We start from the raw sequence: 20,777 nt of genomic DNA, 5'->3' as shown, positions 1-20,777 counted from the left end.
ATCTTCCCGCCGGTCGCTGTCGCATAGCGAAAGGTCAGCGCAGAAAAAGAAGAATGAGTCAGTGGAACGGCACATTGGGCATGAGACACATGAGTCCAGCACTTAGGCAATTATTAGAAAGTCGAATAGATACGAAACCGTCTCACTCTCTCAAGTAAAACTTCCCTTTTCATCAAAAAAAACCCCTATTCCGTGGGTTCACCACTGACATAACCCGCTACGACGAAGGCGGTGAGACGGGACGTTCCGACACTGAGCGCTCTACGCCCAGACGCCTCCTTCCTCCTCCCCGCGTCCCTTCCGGCCACGTGTCCGCCCCGACGGAAGCGCCGGTAACGGAACCGGAAGTCGACGGTGGGATCGGGTCCGTGGTGTTCGCCCCTTTCTCAAAACGCCTCAGCCTACTCCTTTTCTAGGCCTTCCCCGTCCCAGAAAGTGCCAGGGGTCCTTCACTAGCCCCTGTCACTCCGCCACCAAGTGTTCTGTGCGCAGACTCAGGACGGAGGGGGACGCTGCGCAGACAGGAATCAGGTCAGTCAAACCGGCGGGAAAGGAGGCTCGGGGAGGACGCAGGAAGCCCACAGGGTGGGAGGCGAAGGTCAGCGCGCACGCACGCTCTCACGCACGCACGCACGCACGGACGCACGCGGCGAGAAGAGAGTGGGCCGGGCGGGTGGGCTCTCTCGTCCGGGCCCCACCTGTGAAATAAATCTGCTCCATTGCTTTGTTGTAAATTCTCATGCCACCTGCGCACACAAGGGTCAAATTCCGGAGAGGACAAGGGTGGGTCTGATTGGCCGAGCCTTTGCCACACCCTCTGGGAAGATGGGGCGCACTGGCTGACGCCCTACCGTGGGGGGACGGGTCCTTCCTCCCAGCGATTCCGTTCCCATGGGGGAGATTTGATAAAGGCCATCGAGGAAGAAAGGGAGCCCATCTCCTTGTGATGGGGTGGTGAGGTGGGGTTGGGGTTCAGGTGGCCGAGCAGGCCCTAGGGAGGGACAGCTTGGAGGCCCCGAGGTTGGGGGAGCTGGAGTAGGGTGTGAGTGGCAGGCCACAGTTTGGTGTTTGGAATTTTTTTCTAAGTGCCTTGGGAAGCCATAGAAAGATCTTTAAAAAGAAAATGACATGATCTGATTTTCATTTTAAAGGACTGCCCTGGCCGCAGGGTAGAAGGCCGCGGTGTGGGAGACAGCAGTCAAGGGAGGGAGTGCACTTGGAAGCCCAAGCGGCTCCGGGCTGTGGTTGAGGACTTGAGGATTGGAGGGACAGGGAGGTGTCGTAGGTTATTATGTGAAGGAGGAAACTAGTGTCACAGACACAGGGGACACAGTGTGTGAGTCATCTGAGAGGTCCTTCCACCTAAGGAAGAACGAGCAGGTGCCCTGGAGCCAAGTCCAAGACCCAGGGTGTCCTTGGAGGAGCCCGGGGGGACCAGGCTCCCAGACAGGCAGGCCACGGGACAGGAAGGAGCAGGAGACACCACAGGCCCAGATGAGTGATTAGGTCCAAAGTCTGTGGAGGCTGCGACAGGCCAAGCGCTACAACAGGTCCACAGGAGAGCACTGGAAGGCCAGCTGCCTGCTCTCTGTGGCCCTGGTTTTGTCTTCTTGCCAGGGGGCAACGGAGAGGCAAAGGCCCACCGTCCTGGAGGGTGTTGACTGAAGCAGGTACAGAGTTTGGTGTGGGGCCAGAAAACGGAGCTCACAATGAGGAATGCTTCCTATTGTCCCACAGACATGCTTGCACAAGTGCATGAAGCTCTGTAGCCAAGGACATTCATTGTCTGTAACGGCAAACAGACTGATAAACAGAGGAGACAGCCTCAAAGTGCACAGATAGGGAATTGGTTAAACACGCCGTGGGGCATCCGTACCATGGAAGCTGTGCAGCTGTGACAAAGAATGAAGCAGACTTATGTGTACCAATGGAGGATGATGTCCAAGACGCTGTATTTGAAAACAAAGGAAATCATAGAACTGTGTGACCTATTTGTGTGAAAAACAGGGGCATAAAAACATGCGCTTGTATGTGCATTAAAATTTCTGGAAGGAAAAACAAAATATTAACAGCATCTGAAGGCTAAAGCTGAGGCTAGAAGGGGCATTTCTACTTTTTACCTACTTGATTTCTGTTTCTATGAGCATATCTAACTTCTATAATAAAAATATTAATTAATAAAAACTGTTCTATAAAACAAGGAAAAGAATCATAACATACTAGAAATAGCCCATAATTGGGTAGAGGGTGAGTGCCGAAAGTCTGCAGCAAATGCCACACTTAAAGATTAAATGAGAAACATTCCTTTAATGTCAGGCATGGGACAGTGGTGCCCCCTGCCACCACTTCTATGCAACCGTGTGACAGATTCAGGTTCTAATCTGTGCATTAAGAACAGAAAAAGAGACAAAAGGCATAAGTTGTAAAGGAAAGAATAAAACGGTCATAGTTCACAGACAATATGATATCATCTGCGTAGACAGCCAAGAGCATTTCGGAGCTAATACCTTTTTTGGAACTAACAGAATTTATCATGGTTGCAGGATTTCAAATTAATGTATAAAATTCAGGTGTATTCCTACACACCAGCAACAATATCATTTTTAAACTACCACTTACAAGAGCAAGAAAAATTACAGAAACAAAGAATAAACATAACAAAAGATATGTAAGGCTTTTATAAAGAAAATTATAAAACTACACTTTTAAAATGATTATTTATAAATTATGTAATTTATAAAATTGTTTAATATTAGTGTCAAAGTATGTGAATTAAAACGTAAAAGGACAGCTGTATACCCTCTCCATGAATAGGAATATTCAATCTCTTATGAAGATGTCAGTACACATCATATTATATATTAATGTAAGTTCAATGTGATATCAATCAACAGCCCAAAAGGATTTTTGAGGAATGGGTAAGTTTATCCTGAATTTTAGAGAGAAGAGCAAACAGCCCAAACTGGTTAAGATCATTTTGAAGGAAGACGACAAGGCAGGAGGTTGAGGAACTTGCCCTCCTAGAGATCGGGACTTAGTAATGCACAGGAATTAAGGTACGTGGTTTGGTCCTGAAACAAACTAACAGAACAGAGCTCTGAAATAAACCCACACAGATATGGATATTATTTATTGTGACAGAGATGGCATAAACTAGTGATACCAGAATAAACTACTCGATAATTGGTGCTGAATGACTGCTTAACATAGAAAGAACAAATGAGATCCCTACTTCACACCAAACACAAAAGTAAATTCCAAGTGAATTAAATGTAAAAAGCAAGATGTGAAAATATTTGGAAGAAAAGTTAGGAGAAATATTAAGAAAGGATTTCTTAACCAAGACACAGAAACTAGAAACCATAAATATAAACATGGAAAATTTATTAAAATTTAAAACTTCTGTTCATCAAATAACACAATGAAAACAAAAGGATAATACAAACCACAAACAGGGAAAAGATAGATGTAGTTTATAACCAGCAAATGATTAGAATTTAGAATTTACCAAGAACTCCTACAAGTAATTAAGTAAAAGAGAATCCAAAAGAGGCAGGGCGCAGTGGCTCATGCCTGTAATCCTAGCACTCTAGAAGGCCGAGGCAGGAGGATCACTTGAGCTCAGAAGTCTGAGACCAGCCTGAGCAAGAATAAGACCCAGTCTCTACAAAAATAGAAAAATTAGCCCAGCATGGTGGCGCATGTCTATAGGCCCAGATACTCAGGAGGCTGAGGCAGGAGGATCACTTGAGCCCAGGAGTTTGAGGTTGCTATGAGCTATGATGACATCACTGCACTCCAGCCTGGGCGACAGAGCGAGACTGTCTCAAAAGAAAAAAAAAAGAGAGGGAGAGAGAGAACCCAAAAGAGAAATGGGCAAAGGCTATAAACAGGGATTTCACAAAGAGTAAACCCAAACGACCAATACATAACAAAAGATGCTCAACCTCAAAATAATAGAGAAATGCAAATTAAAATCACGATGAGGTATCATTTTACATCCATCAGAGGAGGGGAAATGACATAGCAGAGTTGGAAAGAACACAAAGAGCCTGAACTTGCATAAGTGTGATCTCCATACAACCATTCTGGGGAGCCATTGGCAATACACAGTGAAGTTGAATATGTGCATTCCCCAGCACACAGTAGTTCCACATTCTAGAGACTCTCTTGTGCATGTACATAGGAGAGGCACAACAATATTAAATCCAGCTGTATTTGTACTAGCAAAAGATTGAAAACATTCTAAATCAGGGTGGGTAAACCAGACCATGGACCAAATCTTGTCCATTGCTTATTTTTGTAAAAAAGGTTTTATTGAAACACAGCTATGCCTGTTTGTTTGCTGTTGTCCAAGGCTGCTCTCCTACTGCAGTAGCAGAGTTGAGAAGTTGCACAGAGAATGGAAGACCTGCAAAGGTGAAAATATTTACAGTCTGACTACTCACAGTAAAAGTTTGCCAACCTCTAATCTAAATATTCATTGGGCAATATAGATGAATAAATGCTGGTATATTTTTAAAATCGATACTACAAAGCGGTGAAAGCAGTAAACTACAGCTACATGGATCAACATGGATAAATGTCAAAAATATAATATTGTTAAAAGGCAAATTACAAAATGATGCAATATGATGCTATTTATATGAAGTTTGTTTTTGTGTTTAGTTTTTTTTAGGTTTTTTTTGTTTTTTTTTTTGAGACAGGGTCTTGCTCTGTCACCCAGGCTAGAGCAGAGTGGTGCCATCCTAGCTCACTGCAGCCTCAAACTCCTGGGCTCAAGCGATCCTCCTGCCTCAGCCTCCCGAGCAGCTTCGACTACAGGTGTGAGCTACCATGCCTGGACTGTATGAAGTTTGAATACATACAGAAAATATTATGCACATTTATGGACATGTATGCTTGTAGTAATAGAATAAAAATATGAATGGAAATAACCAAATTGAGTAAAGAAGTTCCCACTGGGTAAATGGGGACTAAACTCAGGGAGGGGGTTACATATGAGGCTTGCATAGTATCTTTACTATTTCATTTCTTTAAATGGCATAACATGCAAATATGGAAAATTTATTTCAAAGTTGGGTGGTGGGTATGTGTATGTTCATTGTATTTTTTTTAACTATACTTTTTCAGTATTGTTGGAAATATTTTCTGATTTCAAAACCCAGAGCCCTAGTGCCAGGTCTCCTGGTCTGGCTGTGTCAAGGGGACAAGTCCCCTCCTCTGCGCACTGCTGTTCTCCTTTGCAAAGTTGAGGGTTGCCTTAGAGGGTCTGCCACGTCCCTTCCGGTTCCAGAATTCAATGACCCATCAGCTGATGAGTGGACAAACAAAATGTGGTCTACCCACGCATGGAATATTGTTTGGTAATAGAAGAAATAAAGTTCTGACATGTGCTTCCACTTGGACAAAACCAGAAAACATGATGTTAAGTGAAAGAAGCCAGACACACAGGACTGCATACTGTATAATTCTGTTTACATGAAATGTCTGGGACAGCAAATCTACAGACACGGGAAATAGATTAGCGGCTGCCAGGGGCTGGGGGAGCAGGAGCGTCCCAGCTGATGGCTAAGGGGTGAGGGTTTCTCTCTTCGTGGTGTTGAAAATGTTCTAAAATTGATGTGGTGATGTTTGCACAACTCAGTGAATATACAAAAAAACCATAGAATTGTACCCTTTAACTGGGTGAACTGTACAGTCTGTGAATTATAGCTCAATAAAATTACTAAAAATAAAATCCTCCGTTTTCCACAACAAAACCGAAACACCTCAGTGATCTTATTCGTGAATATTCACTTTGCATCAGCACTGAGCCACCAACCAATGTCATAGTAGAATGAATCTGCCAGCTAGTCAGAAGAGTTAGGGACAGCCTATTAGAAAAATTGGGTGTTGGTAATTAACTTCTGCTGCACCTGAGACAATCTTTTCACTTGCACAGATTTGGACATTGGAGAGAGAAAGATGACTCCAGTTTCCCCGAGACAATTATACAAGGGGAGCCAGGAAGCACAATGTCCTGCTAATTAAAGTGCACACAGACGGTCCTGTGCAGCCGAAGGTAGAGGAAATGAAGTTCCGACTCTGGTGGCTGTCATTGCTACCAAATAAATAAAGCAAATAAAAACACTGGTAACAAAAGGGATGATTAGATTTTTTGTCACTGAGGTCTAGTTCTAACACGAGAATACAGTAGCTTGGGTTGTTTCACAACCAAGTGAGTTTGTTTCCAACTGTAAAAGTGATTTGGTGCCGGATATCAATTTTATGGCCTTTCCCTGGGTGTAATAGCTGGAAAGTGCCCGAGGAAAGCCTCTGTCGGAAATCTAGAAACGCTCCCCCAAGGTCCCTCTGCCGCCGGGGGTGACAGCCGGCGCTGGCAAATAACTGCATTATTTCTGCAATAAAGCCCGATACGTCCACAGTAAAAGTTAATGATTAGGTTCGTACTTTCAGACACTTCAAAAGAGTCTAGACAGAAAACACTAAAAGAAATCTTTGTATATTTCCTCTTCAGACTTCCACTGAGTAGGATTTTCAAGTTACTTCAATACCAGACTAAAGCCATTAGTGTATTTTATTTTCATTTGTCATCCAAATAGCCCCTCTTAAGAAAGCTGTTAGGACTCTCAACATAGGTCTACGCTGTCAACCATGTTTGAAAACATTAAAAAGCTATAGCATCAAAACATAAATGCCAAAGGCAGAACACTCTAGAAATGAGAAAATAACATTTCATCACTGTAGGGTTTGAAGCTTTTATCTCTTTTTCTAAACACTATAAATACATCCTTCCTTATTCCTTCCCCGGTGGGAAGAGAACAATACAGAAATAGAAAGCTTGTGCTGAGTAGTTATATTCTGCTCTGGTTTTAGAGTTTCATAATTAGAAAGACCCTCACGTATCCTCTAGTCCACATTTTCATTTGATAGAAGAGGAGACCAAAGCTTAGAGAGGCCAAATAACTAGTCCAAGGTCATTGCCTTTCAAACCCTTGGAGAGTTAACACATTCACGACTGATTTACGACTTTCTGCATTTAAGACCAAGAACTCTCATAGCAAAGAAGATCGCTGTCATACCTCGTTCATTTAATCCAACAAAGAGTTATTAAGCACCTACTGCATGCCAGGCACCGTCCTAGGCTTTGTGATCCCCGGTGTAGTGACAGCTGCCCTCCTGAAGCTGGCCTCTAGTGGCCGGGGCAGATGGGCCATGAGCGTGCAAGTCCACAGAAGTGCTGTGACCAGGACTGAGGAGGTCCCAGAAGGCCCCGCTGAAGAGGTGACATTTGAGCTGAGACCTAGCTCACATCAGGGACCAGCCCTGAGACCGAAGAGGCTATGCCTGCCCTAGAGGAGCACAGGACAGCAGTGGCTCACTTGGGAGCCCATGAGAAGCCAGGGAGCAGCAGGACCAGGAGGCCAGCCAGGTGGGCTGGGGTAGCACATGTCGGGCCTCCTGGCCAAGACAAGGACATGGGTCTTATCCACGTCCTACGGAAGCCACAGGAGGGTTCCAAGAGGGAGTGACAAATCTGACTTCCCATTTGGCTGCATGAGGAGAATGGGTGGGCAAACCTCCCTGGACGCAGCAAGTGGTCTGCAGGCCTGCGCCTCTCTCCTGGGCAAAGAGTGTGTCTGAGTGTCCTGCCCATGTGTCTGTCTTGTGGGGCCTCCGTCACACTCTTAACTGGGACCCACAGGAGAAGGCACATTTGCCCTCAAGACCAGACTGTATAACAGAAACAAATGTTCCACTAAAATATTCTTACTGAAGTGCTGTATTCCAGTATTTTCTGTTTTGTTCTATTTTGTTAAAAAGAAAAGAGGTTGGTTGTAGTCCACTAACTAGGTGTGATGGCCAATGTGGGGACACAGCCATGAGCCAGGAAGACGCTGCCCTCAGTGAATCCATCCGAAGGCCTCCCCACCCACCCACCCATCAGGCCTGCACAGACTTGCGGGGCCGCAGACAACAGGACCAGTGCAGGCCCTCTTCCTTATGTCGAAATATTTAAATGTTATACGTCAGTCTGCCACAGTAAATACAATAAAACATGTAGACCTACCCCAAACTTTGGAGGGGTTAAGAAGTATAAATAGAGCCTCCAGACCCTGGCTCCTCCCTGTGCCCACCTTTGGCTCTGCCCCCTCCCTAGCGCCCCCCCCCCACACACACACACAAGTGGTCACCACTTGGCTTCCCCTCTGGCCTAGAAGTATACACACCGGCCTTGTACACACTCAGAAAGTTGGCTTAGGGCCATTTGGGCCAGGAATTGTGGGATCCCAGATAACCAAAGTACAATCTAGAAGTGGGGGCTGGGCTCCTTGTCCTGTGGGGAAAGGCACAGCCAGTGCAGGGCCAGAGTGGGGCCCCCTAAGGCATGAGATGCAGAGCAGGGGCCCCAGCCGGGGGTGCAGGTGAAATGGACGTTCCCGCTGAGGCACCACCTTGTGCCTGGCTGCCTTCTCCGCAGGTGTCTGTCTTCTCTGATTTGGGTTGAACACAAACTTCCTTAGCTTGTAACTTTCATAGCTTTAGTTCGTAATATTCAGCTGTAAAAGGCCAGCTCCAATATCTAAGAGGAAGGCCAGGTAACTGGAATTCTCTTGCGCATCTTGGTGAGGCGTGCCCGTCCCGACGAGATGCCTTGATGGCTGCCCCCCCCCGGGCACTCTGGGAGCATGGGAAACTATATAAAAGTATGAAGAAGAAAGCAAAAATAAATCACAATACTGCCTCCCATGGATAACCACTGTTAGCACCTTGGTGCATCTTTTTGGGCTTTTTTTCCATATATATCTGTATGTCTTTATCTGCACATCCAAATATATATTTTGCAGGATTCGCTAGCAGGCTGCATATACTATTTCATCACCTCCTTCACTCAAATAATATAGTGAGCATTTGTGCCTATTAAATATTCTTCTAAGACTGGGTCATGAGTGTGTTTTAAGCTTTTGATAAATTTTTCCAAATTGCACTCCAGAAACTGTGTAGCACTTTGTGTTGATGCCAGCCGTGGTCGAGGGCCCTCGTACTCAGAACGCCTCACCATGTTGGGCGTGACCCCTTGAGAAAGGGAAGAGGTCAGGAGCACTTTGGGAGTTAGGGCTTCCACATGTGGATTTTAGAGAGGTGCAATTCAGTCCATAGCATCTATGGCATGTATACACCACATGTTGTTTATTCATTCATCTGTCAATGTTGGGTTGCTTCCACCTTTTGGTTATTGTGATTAGTGCCACTATCAAAGTAGGGGTACAAATATTTCTCTTTATCCCTGTTTTCAATTCTTTTGACTATATACCCGGAGGTGGAATTGCTAGATCATCTGGTAATTCTGTTTTTAATTTTTTGAGGAAATTCAATACACAGCAATTCCATAGCACCTGCACAATTTTACCTTCCTACCAGCAGTGCACAAGGGTTCTGATTTGTCAACATCTTTGCCAACACTTGTTATTTGCTGCTTTTTGATAAGACCCGTCCTAGTGAATGTGAAGTGGTATTTCCTGTGGTTTGATTTTCACTTACCAAATTATCAGTGACGTTGAGCATCTTTTCATGTGCTTGTTGGCCATCTGGATATCTTCTTTGGAGAAATGTCAATTCCAGTTCTTTGCGCATTTTGTAATTGGGTTGTTTCGTTTTTTGTTGTTGTTTAGTTTTAAGACTTTTCTATATATTCTAGATGTTAATCTCTTATCAGATATGTGATTTGGAAATATTTTCTCCCATTTCCAAATATTTCCAACCCTATGGGTTTCCTTTTAATCCTGTTGATAGTGTCTTTTGATACACAAGAATTTTTCATTTTGATGAATTCCAATTTTTTATATTTTTTTCCTTTTGTTGCCTATGCCTTTGGTGTCAAATCTGAGAAATCATTGCCAAATCCAATGTCATGAAACTTTTTTCCTATGTTTTCCTCTAAGATTTCCATAATTTTAGCTCTTATGTGTAGGTCTTTGGTCCATTTTGGGTTAATTGTGTGGTATTAGGTGAGGGTCTAACTTCATTCATTTGCACATGGACACCCAGTTTTCCCAGCCCATGTGCTGAACAGACTGTTCTTTCCCCATTGAAAGGTCTTGGCATCCTTGTTGAGAATCATTTGACCACATATGTAAGGGTTTATTTCTGGACTTTATTTTGTTCCATTGGTCTATATGTCTGTCTTTATGCCAGTACCACACTGTTTTGATTATTATAGCTTTGTAGTGAGTTTTGAAATCAATTTTGTTCTCCTTTTTCAAGATTGTTTTGGCTATTCAGGGTTCCTTGAGATTCCATATGAATTTTAGGATGTGTTTTTCTGTTTCTGCAAAAAAACATTATTGGAATTTTGATAGGATTGCTTTGAATCTATAGATGCTACTATTACTTCTAAAAAAGTTTGCCAAATTGGCATATTGAAATGGTCTTTTGTTATATTTTAATTTCCATTTATTTTATTGCTAATAAGATTGATTAGCCATTTGTATTTCTTCCTTCTGAATGTTTGCTATCCTTTACCTATGGTAGTTTTTTCTATTTTTTTTTTTTAGTTGGCGTTTCACGTCACACATATGTAGGGTATTAAGAATAGCAACACTTTTTTTTGTTATATAAAATCTGCAAATGTTTGTTGGGCAGCTCTTCAGGCCAGGCACTTGTTGGATGTTGGCTGACATGCTGAAATGCAAAAAAAGCCAGAATCCCTGCCCTTGTGGGGCAGAAAGGTGGATAGACAATATTGAAAGAATTACCCAAATATGTAATTATATTTGGATGAGTGACACAAAGGTAAAGACCAGGGGACCCAATCTAATCTGGGAATTGGGGAAAGCTTTCCTCAGGAAGTGACGTTGGACGTGAGCTGCTAATGATGAGTTGGAAATAACTAAAGATTGGGGTTGGGGGGAGGATAGGGGTTGCAGAACGGTCCTGGCAAAGATATTAGCATGTGCAAAGGCCCTGGGGCCCAAAGCAGCTGGATGTGTCCAAGGACATGAAAGAAAGTGGTTTGAGCTGAAATGTGAAGAATGAGAAGTGAAGGGAAGTGGAGTCCAGGCATAGAAACAAGAGAGCTGCAGACAGAGGAGAGGACATCAGACAGTTGGTCAGCAACCCTTTATTTTGCCCTTCTAGACACTGTGTGCAGCTGTGACTAAGACAGCCATTGAGGCCTGGGCTCGTGCTCGTGGTCTTCTCCACTCCATTTTCTTGGATGAATTCACTACCCATCACCCTGGTGCCTTCTTTGATTGGTTCATTCATTCATCCATTCATTTATTCCACAGATATTCACTGAGCACCCTGTGATGTGCAGGGTTTGCTCTGAGCGGCTGGGGCTAAAGCAGTGAACAAGACAACCAAGCCCCTGCCCTTAGGGACAGGAGAGATGGACAATAAACAAATGTGCAAACAGATCAGCTAATCCCAGATATCCACATGTCCTTAGAGGTGAATTAAAGAGGAAAGGGATGGAAAGTCATGTGACTGGAGCTCTGTGCAACCGACATGAGGCTGGCTGGAGGGGCTGGTGGGACAGGCCCCCAGGGTCAAGGTAGGATCTTTACCTTATCCTCAGGGTGAGGGGAAGTCACAGGTGGTTTTCGGCCAGGACGTGGCCCCATCAGGCTTGGGGCTGGGAGAGGTCCCTTTGGCTTTGTTGGGGACAATGGAATGGGGGCAGCAGAGTGGACCCCAGAGATCGTGGGAAGCTATTTTGGTGGCCCAGGTGGGAGGTGAGGGTGTCCTGAGAAGGAATAGAGGCCGTGACCGCAGAGTGACGTGGATAGATGAAGAGCAATCCACACCGCCTGGCAAAGGATAGTGCGGGGCAGGGGGAGAGCCCAGGAGGTAGCCCCGGTCACCATCTCTCAAGACATGACCCATGGAGGGCCGGGCTGGGGAGAAGATCTTGAGTTTGGTCCCGGCGAGTTAGTGCCTGGAGGCACCTGTGGAAATAGCAAGTTGGGGAAGGCAGAGGAGAATTGGCAAAATGCACATAGGGCAAGTGTGTGGATTTGAGATATTTCAGAGGTGAAACAGTAAGATCTTCAGATACGCTGGCCACTGGCGGTGAGGGACAAGGAAGTGACAAGGATGACAGTTCGTACCACCTAGAAAGACGGTGCTATTTTGTGGCAAATATCTTTCCTCTTTTGTCACTTGCCTTTTACTTTTGTTTTGGGTGAGGTTAATTTAGCTCACTGTAAGGGAACAGTTTTCCTGCACATTTTATTAGCACTAAATGCAATACATTGCGGTCGCAGACATTTTGGGCCATGTTAAACCAATATCTTAAAAACAAAGCCCTCGGTATCCTCAGGAATAATTCAAAGCGACGCACAAACCCAAAGCCGGCTCATCACTACTCCTAAGGTCAGGAGCACCTGAGTCTGCCAATGACGACCTCCCACCATAATCTTCCTAGAATGGTTGAATTCCTGGTGTGACTCAGAAAAAAGTTTGATATTGTAAATTGACACCATTCCCTGAAAGTTGCACACACCTGCTGAATCATTTTTTAAACAATCATGAAAACAACAATTTCTCTTGTTCCCAGTGCAGCTTTGAGCCACAAAAATTAATTACATCACCTAGGAAATTAGCCTTGTGTTTTGCATCCAAAGGTCAACGTTCAGACCGAGAAATGGTTTAGTGCTTTCAAACACAGGGCTTAGCATATAAATATTTATCACACGGAGGACAGGAACTCATTGTACACGGCTTGTTTACCTTATCAGGCAGTTACCTGGGGCAAAGAGTCCACCGTCTGCTTCCTGTCCCAATTTCTCTTGCCCAACATCTTGGGCAATTGTTTATTTGACAGAGTGTTCCGTCCCATTCCCTTTCTTCTGAGAATAAAGGCTCAGGATGCTAAACAAATAAGTCACTTGGTCCATGATTACCTGATTTCCAGAGATGGGAGAGCTCTAGGTGTTTGCTAGAAAGATCCAACAGCAGTCATGAAAGAGAAAACAGCCCCCGCATCCCCGAGAGAACAGGGTGTTTGCATTTCTCGATCTGCGACTTTGGCCTGTTGGGGCTCGAGTTTCAAACGCTCTGGCTGGGTTTTGTGGAACCTCTCGTCAAGGTTTGGACAGTGAAAATAAAGTAACAGCGATACAGGGGAACAATGATCCGTGGCTACAACACAGCCTTCTATTTTATTGCTCTTCTCTGTGTTTATCCATTGCAAGCGTGAAAGAGACGTTGGCCAAGTTGGCTTTAACCTGGCCACGTATTTATGTTGGCCCCTCTCAGCTTCGATTTCGCAAGGTCTCATGCTAACGAGCTGAGGCGACTGTTACATAAGAACGCCCAGCTGGGCTGTGCGCCAAAAATTCAACTCAGCGTTTTCCACCTCCACACAGGGGTCCCGAGGAATGGATTCCTGAACCTTTGGAACTGAAGTCTCAGGTTGGATTAAATCAGCTGATGGCAGGGAGACTGTCAACAACCTGGCTTGCAAGTTTGCCTTTCACATGCCCTGACATCCCGGTTCTCGCTAAGAAATCTTTGCATACCCCGCATGGGGTTACCAGACTCTGCCTAAATCTCTTATTTTAGTCTCGTCTTGCAGAGCTACTAATTCTAAAAGTTTACTAGCAACTCTACACTGTTATATTCTAATTTGCGTTTAATTTTGCATATATTTAACTTGCATTTCTTCTTGCAGTTTAATTTGGTTGGTCATTTGTATCTTTCCTTTCTGAATGGCCTGCTGTCCTTTGTCCACTTTTTCTGTTGGAGTTTTAATATCACATCTTTTGTTATATAAAATCACCAAATATCCACCGGGCACCACTCTAGTCCCCAGCGCTGAGCATGGGTCCTCTTATTAGTTTTAAATGTGCCCCTTCCAAGCTTCATTCTTCCAACTAACTTCTCAAAATTTGAGAAACAAATTCATATTAATATCCAGTGACCCCACGAGGGCAAGGTATGGCCTATCTTGTCCACTGGCGGATTCCAGCACCTAGATGTACCTGGACAAAGTAAGCATTTGATAAATGAACAGAAAAGTCCATATATTATAGACATTTTTCTTTATTTTTCCCCCAGCCATCTTCTTTGTAAACTAAAAAAAGAAAATTCTAACCTTTGAGTCCAGCCCCGTCAACCTTCCATTCCCATGAATATTTTAATAGTTCTTCTTTAAGATATTTTCTTGACATAGAATAATTTTAAAAAGCACATGGTATCCTACATTATATACAAAAGTGGGGTATATTTTTAGCTTTGCCTCCAAAACGCTTCTTGATGTATTTTATGGGCATTTGGCCACAGCAATCTATTGAGCCAATGCCTTCATCAGGATGGTTCACTCTAACTGCCCGAAAACGGAGATAGTGGACTTCAGCCTATTATAATTTGTATGACGATGCCAGTTCCCTAATTCGTTAGCTCCCATTTGCCCACCCCAAAATGAGATTTTGGGGCCACACAAACCCCACATACATGAGGAATATGTGATGTATCACTTCTGCAGAATGAACTAAGGAATTCCAGGAGGGTCTCTTGCTCTGGGACCCCCCCACACACACACATACGTTCAAGTTCACCTGTGCCTGAGTTCCACCTCTGTGCACGCATTCAGTATTTATCGAGTGCTGCCTGTGTCGGTTCTTATGTGAGGCAACAGCAGCAGGGATTTGTGCCTGGGGCTAAAGATTTCCAGGCGTTCTTTTTTAAAAAGTAGGTTCCACTGGGATAGACGTCACATTAATCACCAATGCCTTGGTGTGAATCGATTTACGAGCTCCCTTAAGGTCACCAAGCCCAAAGGGGTGGTGTCAGCCTTCCCACCCGGCTGTCTGGCGCCATGTACGCCAAAGGAGTGTTGTCCTGCCACGTCCACATTTTGGGAGGATGCACGTGTATTGCAATGATCCTGCCATTCCCCAACCTGTTTTGAGTCACCTGCTTGGAACTTGATCTCACTCCAGCTCCACCATTAGGCAGCTAAGATATTATAAGTGAATCACTTCATTCCTCTGGCCCCAGTTTTCTCATTGGCAAAATGAGAAAGAAGATTAGACCCAATATTTCACAAGATTCTTTCCAGCTCGAACAGTCTGTGGTCTGGAAGTTTCCGCTTAACCATGGCACTTCCATGCGACCTGAGCTTGGGTTCTTCTCTGGAAGTTGGGGGTATTTGGCCTTGCCTGGCCTCTCCTGCTGGTTGCTGTGTGGATAACGTGAAATAATGGCTTTGAAACATTGCAAATTACAAAGCACCAGGTGGATGGAGGTTAGTCCTGCTGCATTCTTCCGTCCAGCCTCCTGGCTGTTGCTACGTCTCTAGCCTGCCATTCACGTTGAAGCTCAATTAATACAAGAATGTGTCGAACATCTACTCTGTGCCCGTGCCCTTGCAGGATCTAGAGAAGCAGTGGGCGCATAGAGCCAGCGCTCGAGGAGCTTACCTTCAGGTGAGAGACAGACACAGAGACGAGACAACTGAACGCACACAGACGCGCTGCCAAGGGAACCAGCGAGAGGCCAAGCTGAAGATGAACAGCTCACCCTGGAAAACAGGGTCATTGCAAATGCCATTAAGATGAGGTCCTACTGGAGTAGGGTGGGCCCTCAATCCAGTATGACTGGTATCCTTAGAAGAAGAGGAGACATCCACAGAGAAGGCTGGAGTGGTGCAGCCACAAGCCAAGGAGTGCCAAGGAATGCCAGCAACACCAGAAGCTGGGAGAGGCAGGAAAGGCTCCTCCCCTGCAGGTTTCAAAGGGAGCTTGGGCCCTGCCAACACCTTGACTTTGGACTTCTGGCCTTCAGAACTATGATACCATAAATCTCTGTTGTTTCAAGCCACTCAGTTTGTAGTTCTTGGTTATGGCAGCCACAGGAAACTAATATCGATGCTTAGGAGTCAGACACAAAAACAATGGGGCGTCAGCCTGGAATAATCTAAAGGATCAGAATCCAGTTTAAAAGAGTTTCAAGTGCAAAGCTGAGAATGGCCATTCAGCCAACACAGTCTGCAAAGAAATGGGGTCAGTGCTCCAAAGTTAAAAGCAGAAGTCTTGATTATAGAGGCAGAACAAAGAAATGTAGTAGAGTTCTAACATTTTCTTTTTTCAAGACAGGGTCTTGCTTTGTCACCCAGGCTGGAGTGCAGTGGCATCATCACAGCTTATTGCAACCTCAAACTCCTGGGCTCAAGCAATCCTTTGGCCTCAGCCTCCCAAGTAGCCGAGACTACAGAAATGTGCCACCACGTCTGGCTAATTTTTTTCTTTTTTTTTTTTTTTCTTTCTTTTTTTAGAAATGGAGTCTTGCTATTTCGTTCAGGCTGGTCTCAAACTCCTGGCCTCAAGCAATCCTCCCAAAAACTCCTGGCCTCCCAAAGCCCTGGGATTACAGGTGTAAGCCACCACGCCCTGACGGATTATAGCATTTTCTATTCAAGGCTGGTTTATGAGTTACAACAATTTAATTAGTTACAGTTTATTTTCTTTCCCATACAGCTTGTTTTCTTTTCCTTTCCAATTTAAAAGTGTGTATTTGACATTCCATCTTAGACAATGTGATAGTCATAAAGTCTTTGTGAGAGAGAGGAAAGAAGGAAGTTAATCTATAATGAAGATCAACAGTTAAGAGAGAAGAAGCCTTCCCTGGCCCTTTTAGTAATTTACAACATTTGACAAAACAATGTCGGTAAGGGAGAAGGCTAATCTATAACAAGAGAAACAAAGGTTCCAGCTGCCTGCTTCCAAGAAACAGGTCCCATAATCAGTCCCATTCATTCCTTAAGGCTCAAAATGTTTTAAAGTCCCAGCAATTTAGGCTTTGAATTACTTATTTTCACAGGGAGAAGAGGACTCTACCCCGAGGGAAAGGGTTTGCAGTGGTTCTGGGGTGGCAAAACCGCAGCAAGTTTAAGGAACCAAAGGAAAGCTCAGAGGTCCAGCCCCACCTGCACGCGGATCCCTGGACCAGCTGGTGCGGGCGAGCCGGGCAACGTACCCAGATGCCAGCGAGGCGACGGGGCAGGAGAGTGGCAGAGCCTGGCTCATGAGGAGACGGTTCTGCTGCAGGACAGGGAGGGCACGGTGGGAGCCCAGGAATCTCATCAGCAGGAGGTGGTGCAGTGAGAGGAAGGCAGTGGAATGTTCTGGAGTGTATGCTGTAGAAAAACCTGACCGGACCAGGGCTGGATTGGGTGTGGTTGTCCTGAAAGCAGAGGAGACACGGGATACATAGATGTTTTAATGAAGTCAGTTTTCAGGCTGGTGGATCGATCGTTCTGCCCTTCATTAAAGAACCAAGGGGGTTTGGGTCGGGGTGGGGACAACACGAGTTTTGCTCAACTTCTTCTCTCTTATTTGTCAGTTTGGCTACAATTTTGATTCCAAAATCCAACCCCCCTCCTCCTCAAGAGTGTCCTGTCCCGAAGTGGAGTCTCAATTATGTCCTTTCATTTGACTAATCCCCCACCCTGACAGGGGAGCTCTCCTTTGCACAGGAAAGTTCTGCTGTGTTTGCGAAAACAATCGGTCCTGTTCTTTACCTTGTACCTGGCGAGCCTGGGTTTACCAAGATCGTGCCGGTGCACGTCAGAAAGGTGCCTGGCTTTATTATCTAAGGCTGTTCTCCTATAAATAAATAATGAATGTGCTGTCCCATTCCCATTTAATTAGGAGCTTTATAAGCTAACCGTGAGCCAGGAATCTCATTGTTCCAACAAGGAGCAGCCAGGAGTCCGCAGCGGCCGTGCCTGTGGCCATGAGCCCCTGCCGCGATGTTTCTAAGACTTGTGATGATGCTGATGGTAATAGGAGGACAGACCAGCTTATGCGGCGGCCGTTTTTATATGAAAAGCTCCGTGAGATGAGGCTGGGGAAAATGATTGTAAACATAGTGTTTGGGATGGCAATGAAAAGGCAGAGGCAGAATCGTGCCAACGGGGGACTTTAATTTTAAAGCCACATAAATGTCTACCCCACGTCCCTCTCTCGTCACACATCCTCCGGTAATGTCATCACCCTGACAGCTGTATTTATTGTCCACATAGCCTGGTGACCACGCAAACTGCACTGTCGTGAGCTTCACATGGGTCCCCCCACTTCCTGTTAGGTGTCTGACGTCAAAGGCTCCTGCACCGAACATGCCCCGACACTCATCTGCCCCCTGCCCCTCCCAACGCAGGCTCTCCCCGTGTTTCCCTGGCATGAACGGCGCCGCCTCCCACCACCGCTGACTCCTGCAGAGGCAGCCTCAGGCGTCAGGGTTCTGTGTCCCCCACCCCTCCTGCCCTGGGTCGTGGCTGAGTCTCCGAGGGTCTTCCGGGCTCACTCCAGTCTGCTGCCCTCCCACCCACTGTGCACGCTGCAGCCAGGGTGATCTCTCAGGAATGCAGATCTGCTCATGTCACCTCTCTGAGAAGAAAGAAAACAATCCTTTGATATCTCCCCATTTATTTCTCCAAAGGTGAAGCCCAATTTCCTCAGCCCGGCACCCCAGTCTGTCCGATTCCTCCTCGCCCTCCAGGGGCAACTCCCTCCTCCAGCCTTCCCAGCCATGAGGCCTGAGCTGGGTGCCCACCGTGGGCCCAGGGTGCTCTGCCCTCTGACAGGCACACGTTCAACCTTGCGGGGGGTCGCCTGTTCACAGGGCGAGGCTTACTCACACGCGCAGGTGCACAGAGACATTCATTTCCCTGCTTCTTTTAAATCGGCTTTGATGCCAAGCCTCCGTCCTGCCGGGTGAGGGGAAAGCGAATGTCGGTCATTCCTGGGGCTTCTGGCGCTGTCACCATCCCGGGCGGTGCCCTGGCCAGAGGGAATCATCGGAGGAGACCCCCTGTCCGAGGGCCAGGCCGGGTAGCTCTAGCGCCTTCCCAAGCGCACCCAGCCCTGGCCATGCCCGGGATGCTGGAATTTTGGCCCGAAGGGAACCCTGGTGCCCAAGGTGCTCCCTAGAGAGGGACGCAGGTTTCCTTCCCTTACAGCAGCTTAATTTCCCTCCATGCACCTGTCTGGGGACTCCCCCGTGAGGGACAGCCAGCTCCACGTTCCCAATGAGTCTGAGATTTTCCAGAAAATGGGAGGTGGGTGGCTTCCAGATAACTCCCGCTGCACACATCTCCCCTGGGGAGGACTCGGGGAGAAGGGAAAATATTAATACAGTGAACCAAACACAAATGGGTACTTAGTAAGTTACAGGGACCTCGCCTCCCAGCACAGCTGTCCCCGTCACACATTGAATTGGCCGCACACAGTACCTGGTAACCAGAAAAAGACCAAGGATGAGGTATCAGCCTAGACCCACCAGACGCAAAAATCAGTCTGGCGATGCCACGTGTAGGCACGACATGGAGACTCAGGAGCACTTAGGCACCGTGGATGGGACTGGTTATAAGTCAGGGCAAACACCTTGGAGAGCAAGTCAAAAATATCTAACAAAGTTAAAAACCCAAAATTCCGCTTACAGGGTAAACCTGAAGAACCCCTTGCTCCAGTGTGAACACACCTACGATGTTCATTGCAGCGTTGTTTGTGATCAAAAAAAACTGGAAAGAACCTGGATGTCCATTAACAGGTAAATGGATAAATAAACTGTAAAATGTCGTGATGTGGAACAGTGTAGAGCTGTGGGCGTCCACGGTTTTCACTCACAGACCCCTTAACAGGATTTTGCAAAACAGTGTTCCCCTCACATACTTCTAAGTTGACATCCAAAATATTTCATCTTAAGTTTGAAAAGTTGAAGAGGTAGTTTCTAGGGTTCTATCCACTACTCTTTCAAATGTATCCAGTGAAATATAATATATTGATTTTTGTCTTCTATAATCCATTTTTTTAGAAACACATGAAGAAACAGTTGTTGAACAGTCAGAAGTTTTTCAATTGTTTGGGATGAGTACAATGAAAGATGCAAACCAAGTACGTCAGTTTAAATGTTTCCTACCAGATATCAAATGACTACCAAACAGAATTAAATAACATATCTGAAAAGGTAAGAATTGAAATAACAAAAATTGGGAGAATATTTGGATCTACTAGAAATGAAAGCAGGCTTTGAATGTTAATCTGAATAAATTGAGCCATGGAAGTAAACAATTTGGAAAGTGAAAACTGGTTTAGGTGCTTGACTTTAATGAATGATATTATAAAAGAGACCTCAATATTTTTTCTTAGCTTTATAAAAAAGGAATGTTCAGTTATTAAAGCTGACATTAACACAATGAATGGTAAAGTGCTTGAATGCATGAAACTAAAATAAATCTACAAACAAGGTATTATAGAAACAAGAAAATGACATATAGCAATTTGAAAAACTTTATCAATTTCAAGATTAAAACTATTAGATTCTTTAATAAGTTGTACAAAATGTATTTGCTATTTAAGGACAGAATATGAAAACATTTTAAAACCTTTAAGTGATTCCAGTTTATTGAATCCTTTCTTTCCCTTGAATAAGCCAGTGAAATCCAGTTTCCTGAATCCTGAAACACAGCCAAGTGAGGTTCCTAGAGTCTGTGGATCAAAGATGAAAAAAATTAATAAAATGAAGCCAATGAATTAAACATATCTCAGTCAATAATTTTTATGACTTCATTGATAATACAAATATTGAATGTTTTAATCTCAGGAAGTATAAAAATAGCTAGAAACATTTTTAATGTAATTGTCTTAGTTCAGTAGAAGCGGAAGAGAATTCGGCATCTTGACCGATACAGGTGATGTTAAGAGAAAGTCTCCAGTTACAGAGACCGTAGCTGACCTAATAACTAATGGTGAGGTCCCTGGAGGAAT

The 20,777-nt window shown here is 45.1% G+C and overlaps 1 long non-coding RNA gene across 3 annotated transcripts; it reads left to right on the top strand.

The window, feature by feature from the left end:
• Positions 1–311: 311 nt before the first annotated feature.
• Positions 312–20,531, top strand: LOC123634524. 3 transcript variants are annotated; one of them, XR_006733943.1, is made up of 4 exons: positions 312–531; positions 19,453–19,560; positions 19,825–19,904; positions 20,443–20,531. It is a non-coding gene; the product is annotated as an uncharacterized LOC123634524 (long non-coding RNA). The 3 variants fall into 3 exon arrangements; XR_006733944.1 differs by having other exon boundaries at positions 19,825–19,977; positions 20,447–20,503; XR_006733942.1 differs by lacking the exon at positions 20,443–20,531 and having other exon boundaries at positions 19,825–20,019.
• Positions 20,532–20,777: the final 246 nt, after the last annotated feature.

This window comes from Lemur catta, chromosome 3 (assembly GCF_020740605.2).
Source record: "Lemur catta isolate mLemCat1 chromosome 3, mLemCat1.pri, whole genome shotgun sequence".
NCBI lineage: Eukaryota > Metazoa > Chordata > Mammalia > Primates > Lemuridae > Lemur > Lemur catta.
The sequence above is the reverse complement of the archived record's forward strand: the minus strand, read 5'-3'. Positions and strand labels throughout refer to the sequence as shown.